The sequence below is a fragment of the Alligator mississippiensis genome, chromosome 2 (genome assembly GCF_030867095.1).
Source record: "Alligator mississippiensis isolate rAllMis1 chromosome 2, rAllMis1, whole genome shotgun sequence".
Taxonomy (NCBI): domain Eukaryota; kingdom Metazoa; phylum Chordata; order Crocodylia; family Alligatoridae; genus Alligator; species Alligator mississippiensis.
In genome coordinates, this window is record NC_081825.1 from 123110334 (window position 1) to 123118960 (window position 8627).

An 8627-nucleotide genomic window follows, 5' to 3' on the forward strand; every position below is an offset into this window, starting at 1 on the left:
AAAAGGAACCGTAGATAGTGCCCCCTGGAATTGGGCAGGAAATGGGCAGCCTCCCACTTAATTACTTCTATTAATCAATTAATAACAAGGCATGGCAGGAGAGAAGATGGGTGGTTGGCCCATAACAGGTGGACAGGGTCACCAGTAGACGGACCCCAAAGGGGCACTCCTGTTACAAGTTGGCATAGATAATAAGAGCCTGCAGATGGCAGCCCTGGGTGAATCTCCCTTCCCAACAGACTGGGCTAAGTAGTAGCTCCTCTAGGTTGATTGGGCAGTAACAGAAGGAGACTGTTACCTGGGGTTTCAGTTAATATTTAGTAGTTAAGGTTTTCCCTTTTTTGTGTGTTTGCCCCTTTCCTCTTTAACAATCTCTGTAATAATATAATATTATTTGCAAGTGGGGAATTTTCTTTACTTTGGAATACCCAGTTAAAATTTATTTTCCTGTGGTTCTGGGTGGAGGCTCAAGCTAGAATAAAACGATGTACAAGAACTTAAATTCAAACCTGATCCTTGTTACTGCTCTTCAGTGCCTGGAAGAAGTGTTAGATTTATATCACATCTAAATTTTAAAAATATTTAAACTGTATTATTAGGCATACAAGTGGGTAAATATAAATATCTGACATATGAGTGAGTAAATGTATCCTCACAACAAAGAAATTGCAAAAAATAGTGAAAGTTTCCAGGGCTGGATCAGAGGGAGCACCATTGTACAGTTACACCCCTGCTTTCAGACCACATCTTTAGAGCAGAAGTTGGGAATTTTCCCTTCTGTGCCTGTGGCAGAGCACCTTTAGCCCACGTGGCAGGGGCTGCAGCAGGCTGGGACAAAGCCAGCAGAGAAGGCAGCCAAGCAAAGCCCTGAATGTCATTCTAAGTGGGGAAGTGTGTGGCAAGGCACCTTTGGGGGTGCTTTCCACTTGAGGCCTTTCACAGGCTCTGAGGGGAGCCTGCTTTGGAGGAGCAGCAGAGGAAACCTCCCCCAGGAACTGTTTTAAGGGGGGAGGTGTGTAGCAGGGCACTGTTGGTGCCTGCCACTTTAAGAGTGGAGCCAAGCAGCCAGCAGGTGCTTGATTGCAGTGGCCATTTTAGATCTCTGGCCACCTATATAAACAGTTTGCAGCTGGCAGGCAGGCAGTAGCATTGCCTGGCTGCAAGGCTCCATGCAACATCCTGGAGGTAAGGGCAGGAGCTGTAGGAGGTGTTTTGGAGGCTCCTGGTACTGGTCATGACCTAAAACTGCTCCCTGCCGGGAGTGGGTTGCCTGGTGGAGCTCTCAGTCCCCAGGAAGTGCCAGGCCAGTTATCACCACAGTGAAAGGTGGGTAGGGGCGCCTTAATCCTACCCCTCACCTTTGGGTGGGTTACGTCACATCAGTGGTAGTGGGGCCAGGCATGGCTGCAGCCACCTGAGCTCTGTGGGGTTCAAGACCCTGAGGAGTGAGAGTCGGGGACAGGCATGGCTGTGGCCACCTGAGCCCTGTGGGATGCAGGACCCCAAAGAATGGTAGTTGGGGCCAGGCATAGCTACGGCCACCTGGGTCCACCAGGGAGGGAAGTCCTGTGGCCCCAATTAGGGGGGTGGGGTGGATCCCCACTGAGGGGGGCAGAGATGAGGAGTCCCAGTGAAGGGGTGGCCCCATGTGAGGGAGTAGGCCAAGGTATGTATGTTTTCGAACACCTGAGGCTATAGTTTGGGCCAGAGGCTGAGTAAAGGGGCTCAGTCCAAGGGATAGGGGTGAGTCTTGACCCTGGTAAGTCCTCCACCACTGGGAGGCTGACTGTGGATTGAAAGTAAGAACTATAGTTGAGCACAATGAGGAGGTGGAGGTGGACGAGGAGTAGGGAGAGAGGAGCTGCCACCACCACCACTGCCGCCTCCTCATCACCACCACTGCCGCCTCCTCATTGTGGAGGAGGTGGAGGTGGAGGCAGAGGTGGGTGGCCAGGGAGGAGGGAGCCACCGTTGCCACCACTTCAGACAGAGGGAAGTTCTGCTGCTCCCTGGGAGAAGGCAGATGTGGAGGCAGAGGCAGGCAGGTCGGTGGGGAACCGCCACCACCGCTGTCTCAGGCAGAGGGAAGCCCCACTGCTCTGCAGGAAGAGGTGGAGACATTGGCAGGCAGGGGGAGGAAGCTGCCAGGCTGGAGGAGGAGGTGGTGGCAGTGGAGGGACTGTTTACATGGCTGGCCCTAAAGGGTGAGTGGGGGGTGGAGGGGGAGAGGCATGTAAACACTGCCTATGAAATCCTGCAGGGACCTCACTATTGCTGTTGACTGAAGGTGTTCATATACTGTGGTGAGGCATGGCAATATAAAAAAAAAAATAAATGTAACAGATACAATATTATTATAACCTTTGCCACCGTGGCAAAACACAAAATATCATGTCAATAACTAATTCATTATTGTAGTCTGTCTAGGCATAAAGGATTTTACAAAGCAATCAGGATGCCAGTTATGCATGTACTTAAGTATCTTCCTTAATCTAGCCCTAATTTTAAATGTGAATAGCCCAATGGAACTTGACGCTGCGAAGACAGTAACTATGTAGCAGAGCCTAAATGAAAAATTAAAGAGAGGGAGAGATTAAAAATATTAGCAGTAAGGCTGGATAAAGAAAGTTAATCTATTTATAGGGGATTTTGATATGTAACATACTTTTACTTTGACTTCAAATGGAAAACCTAGATTTTGAAAAGGTCTTTAAAGTAGTGTTTTAGTAAAGGTCTTTAAAGGGTCAGGCCAACTCTCAGGATCTTAAAATTGCACTGTTAGACAGGAGGGGGTGACGCAATTGCATGTATACAAACACACAAATCAATTGGGTATGCGCACACACACGCACGCACGCACACACTACTAACTCAGGCACATACACATCCAAGATTATCAGCCTAGGCACATGCATACCTATCACCAATTCAAGCACATACATGCTCTAATGCTAATGACATGAAATCATACACAATACACACATACATACACATATACAGACAGGTTAAATGCTGGCTCAGGTGATAGTGTGTGTGTGTTTGTGCCTGTGGTACCTTTGCTTGGGGTGCTTAGTAACTAAAGAGCAAGTGGCAGGGATCAGGGGAAAAGGCTGTGTGGATAAAGCAATAGCAAAGAAACAGGGCCTTTCAGGTACAGAGGAGCTCAGGATGGCTGGAGCCACAGGAGCATGGGACAGGTGTTGGAGGTGGCAGTGATCCAGAAGCAGGACAGGGAGAAATGAGGCAGAAGTTAGAGGGATGAGGAGGAGAGACTGGAGCAGGGCCAAACTGTAGTAAAGCAAAATCCAACTCAGGGTCCCAAATAACAGTTTTATTAAATGAACACTGTACTGTACAGCTTGGTTCCCACACACATTCACACAGGCACTCCCCCACACACTCACGTAATGGTAGCAGAAGAAGGAGACTCACTGGAAATGTTGGAGTCCAGGTCGGGAAGAGAAACAGAGTCCAAGTCTTCAGTTGAAGAGAGTGTGGGTGTGATGGCTACCTATCCAGGCTGGGAGGGGGTCCTCAACAGCCAGTCAGGGTCTTTCTCCAGCAGGTGTTGTCCAGAGGGGGGTCATCAGCAGGGCCTCTGTGTTGATGGGCAGCGTGACTTGGAACAGGTCTGGTCCGAGTGAAGATGGCATCCCCAGGAGTCAGTCTTCACTACCCATTTTTATGGGGCAGACTACCTCGGATCTCCTATGGGGTGGGCCTATCTAAGCAAGGTCAGTCCTGCTCCAGAGGGCTCCAGATGTTCTTACTGAGCATGTGCAGCCTTGGCACAATGTTGGGCTGCCTTATCTTTTGTTTTTTGAATGCTGAGGGTGATTCCAAGGGCTGGGTCATTGATCCAGGTATTGGTTTTGATGGTGGGGTGATATAGGAGGAGGTCCTACTATCATTGTGTTGCACTGATCCATTCACTCTTTTGTTTCAGGCATTCAAGGAAAAACAATTTAAATGGGAGAGGTTACAGACTTAAACGTGAGTAATAATTGCAACATACTTACACAACAGGGCATGGGGACAAGATGGGAACCTGACACACAAAATTGGATACTTGACATCACTCATGCCAACCCACATTGCAGCCTTAAATCATACAATGTTAACATAGAGATGCTTAAGACACAATAACCGCATGGTGTAATACATTACAGTAATCCAACACACAGCAAAGCACTATTACAATAGCTCATGGTTACTATAAAATGGGACTTAAGTACACAGGGTTTCAACTTAACTTATAACTACTTATATATATACCCATAGGGAATAGAGGAGGAGAGAGAAAAAGGCAGGAATGATAGGGAAAAGGAGATGTCATATTTCTAATTAAAAAAACAAAACAAAACCCCCAGGTGTTTTGCTACAGTAGTATGGAAGCCCTCTAAGCATGTTGTTATAAAACTGTCCACTTTCCCTATATCTATAATGGTAAGACAGAGTCATGTAGATAATCTGACCTGTTCTTCACAAGTCAGTCTCAGGAAGAAATATTATTGACTTCTGATTCTGGATCTATAGCATATAGAGCTAAGTTAGGTGCCTTCACAACCCTCTGGCATAAGTTGTACTCTTTTGCCACATCCAGATGTGCAAGAAGGTGCCATTTGTTGTACTCCAAACCTCTATGTGGTACCACAAACTGCACACTCAGAACATCAAAATCTGCCCTGCACTGCAAATTTGCAGCATGGGGGCAAATTTTGTTATCAGGAAAGCCTGGTAGCAAAAAACAAAAAGGCATGAAAGAAGCATCACAGTGCATACGAGAGGAGCACGCACTGACAGACATGGAGGCTTGGTCCTCACAGGAGATGCTCTGGCTGCCGGCCAGAGTGTCTCCACTCCTTTCGTCATCTACTGGCTCCTCTAGCACTCTGGGGAAACAGGAAAGGCCAGTTTCCCCAGATCAGGGCAATTGCCCATACCAAAGCGCAAGTGCAGGGTTATGCACTGTGGCAAAAAACAGTGGCAAAAATTTGTGCCATGACTATTTTTGCTGCTGTAAGCACATGTACCAGCATGTGGGGATGTGCCCTTTAGACGTACTATAGGTGTTCTGTCTTGTTTTTGTATGTGTCTTTGGGCATTCTAAAATACAAACAATTAGACACAAGAATCATTGTTCTGATCCAGAATAGCAATTCATGATTCATGTTTATAAGGTAGGTGGGATTTTTCTTTTTCACATTCTAGAGCCCATGCTGCTCTGCAGTGGTATTTATATCATCGGATTGTTTGTTTCCAATACAGAGACTGATCAACCTTGACATAAGTAGTGCCTTTGCCAGTGTGTCCATTGCTTTTAGTAGGAGTACTGGGTAAGTCAGAAATACCAGAAAATATTCTAAGCACTATGATAAAGGCAGGATGCCTACCTTTTCTTCTTCGTTGTAAAAATGTGATTCCTTCATAATTATGTATTTAAAGGGAGCAAAAGGTGACAAGACACCTTTGTAGGTTGATAAGGAAAATCTTAGCATGCACCCATATGCATCAATGGTCCATTGTGGCAGCACACTATTAGACTTCTGCACTAGAACAAACTGCCTTCATTACATTTCTATGATAAATGTCTCCCTACAATACTACAATTATCAAAGGACTTGATTAAGGGATTGATTGGAATGCAAAGAGCATAAATGACCCAGGAGGAAAGATGAATTCATATGGACAACAAAGCCTTTAAGTAAGCATGTTACAATAAGAGGTAGCATTGGGAAATGTCAACAGTCACAATTTATTACTTTGCAGACATCTTTTGTTTGAAAAGGGGATTTATTTTTATTATATACAGTACATAAAGCATTCTGCCGCATATAATGCCTTTCTAAATAGTCTTCAAAAGGTTCAAACCAGGACATCTTGCCTAGCCCATCCATAAACTCATGCTGTGTATTAGTTGTGACATAAAAAAGTGTAATGAACATTTATCCAGAATCCTTTTTATGGGCCACAATAAACAAGAAGTATAAGGTTATTGGAATAATACTTCAGTGTGTTGTCACTTTTTATGGAGTAGAAAAAAATGAAACAAAAAAGCAAAAACTTTATGAAGTATTGAAACCCAATTTCTGAGGGATTCTAACTGCAGTAAACTTTTCCACACTATATATTTTAAGGTGTAAAGTGTCAGGGAAAATTATATATTTTACCCATTGCTATTTTTTCCCATTTACATTCTTGTTAATACTGCTTAATACTTCTGTAGACTTTTAAGTCTCAATTATTTGACTAGTATTAACTAACCTGTTTCTTAAGTCCCTGTGGGATTTTTTGAGTAATTATTTATTGCATTTTTATCACCTCCCTTTCATAAATGGGAAAATTCAAAAGTAAGGTAAAAAAAGTTAAGAAGTTAACTAGAGAGAGAGTATCAGGGTAAGAGATAAGATTTAAATTCAACTGTTCCTGTATTCCAATACTGTATTTATTTGGCTGTTCCACATTTTTCTGTTCAGACCATTGACCTCTTTCTGATATGACCATTTTTGCCCTTTTAGCTAGCTAAAAAAACCCCACAAAAATCAATGTTGAATTTGTATGGATTTGTGTAATGTTTCAAGAGAAAAATAACGATGAATTGCTGATTTTTGCATTTGAAGTTTAAAAATCTTTTATTATGCAAATGAAAGAAACACTGTGTGTAATGGTGAATATTTTAAAATCCTAACTGAATAGCACTAAAGCATGCACATTGTGATCATTTAGATTAGGAGAGAGAGAAATTTGAATATAATTGGGAAGCATCTTTTAACACATCAGGTCTAGATGGTATCTGGATTTTTTATGGGTGATTAGGGGTTGAGAGGATCATTCAAAGACCTTCATCTCCCATTTCTCTACCATACAAGACCAAGAGGAATTACAGTTACTGTGCACAGTCCACTCTACTCTTCCAGTGTCCCAGTAGGACTATAAAGGTGGCACATATACAACACTCTAAAGTTATGCATTGCTGAGGAGTTGAGAAATTACTCATATAGGCTCATAGAAAGTCCTTGGGCAATTTCCTTCATTCTTGACTCCAGTAGATGGTGGATATGCTTCTGCTGATAGTGTCTCATTCATGTCTGTGATTTTGTACTTTGCTACTAACACATCTTACTATTTTGAAACACGTTTTGGCCAAAAAAATCAATATGTATTCTCTTACAAACCATTTAAAAGATTCCCAAGCCGGGAGTTGATTTAGTAATTTATTTTTTGCTACACACTGGCCACATCTACATGAGACACTGATTGTGCAGTTGTTACTGTGCAGTCATTTAGTTTTTGTTTATTGTACTTGTACAAACAAGTACTGAATGACTATGCAGTAACTGGAGTTACTGCACAGAAACATCGCTGAACAGCTTTTTCATGACACTGACTGCTCGGTAGCTCATTACTACTGTGCAGGAGTGTCGCATCACACTTCCTGCCATGCAACATTATTGTGTAGTAGTCATGAGCTACTACGCAGTCAGTGTCTTGTGTAGACGCGGCCACTTTTTGCTACTTTAAGGGGAAAGACAAAATATGGACATGAAGACAATAAAATAATGGAAGCTTTGCTGCTGTTATTTGTCATAAATGGGCCAAGGAATTATTATATAAAGGATCACAGAGTCATAAGTCAAAATGCATGGTTGGGCTTCTGACAGCATTGTCAGTCAGAGGTGACAAAAGAGCTAATGGGTGATATGACTAGGATCTCTTTTCCCAGTGCTACCTGCCTGTATTTCACTTTTCTACTCTTCATCATTTTCCCAGATTTCCTGGCTGTCATTTCTCATGTGTACTAGAAGGGACAAGCTAACGGTCCTCAGGACTGTCAAATTCAGTCACCAAGCACAGAAGATCTTACTTTTCTGAAAGACTACATCTCCTTTTCCTGAAACTATAATTCCACATCTCTGTTGAAGGAGTTCTGAATGTGCAAGGAATTTTTTTTAATTATGTTCTTCTTGCACTCTATGAAATGTCCTGGCTTCCTTTAAATTGTGGAACATAACTGCTGGAAAATGGCCCAGTAACCTGTTAAGAGGCACTATTTTTTGCAGAAGACCATATGTCATGGAATAAATGAATTGTGTTTATTTCTAAAATCTATTTGCCTCAAGAAATGTCCTATTTAAAGTTAACCTTTCAATTTTTTTAAGGTAAGAAATGAAAAATAGTGGAGTTTTACCTGTAGAAATAAGCAGTAGTTAAAAAAAAGAGAACTTGCAACAATCTGCACCTAAATAAATCTGATCTAAAATTCAGGAAAACAAGCACGCAAGAAAACACATTACATAGGAATTATTTTTTGTTTTAATTAAATGCATAATTTGTCAACATAATACTTAATTTGAACCTTATCTGAACAGATGAACCAATAGTGTTCAGCACTGTTTCATTCTTCCTTAGTTCTCACTGAAATCAGTGACTTTTTTTGGAGACAAGGAATGCAGGGTAGGGCATACAGAATACAAACAAGTGCCCACAATTTTTTCATTGATACCCTTTAGTACTATACACCTTACAGAATTACAAAGCAAGTAATGCTTTCCCAGGATAATGAACCAAAATGACGGAGAGGATGATATCTTTCTTTAAAACCGCTGAAAGCTATAGTAACACAATTT

General features: G+C 42.4%; 1 long non-coding RNA gene across 1 annotated transcript; it reads left to right on the forward strand.

The window, feature by feature from the left end:
• Positions 1 to 1120: 1120 nt before the first annotated feature.
• Positions 1121 to 8208, forward strand: LOC132248358 (uncharacterized). Its single transcript, XR_009459537.1, has 4 exons — positions 1121 to 1185; positions 3947 to 3993; positions 5269 to 5336; positions 7771 to 8208. It is a non-coding gene; the product is annotated as an uncharacterized LOC132248358 (long non-coding RNA).
• Positions 8209 to 8627: the final 419 nt, after the last annotated feature.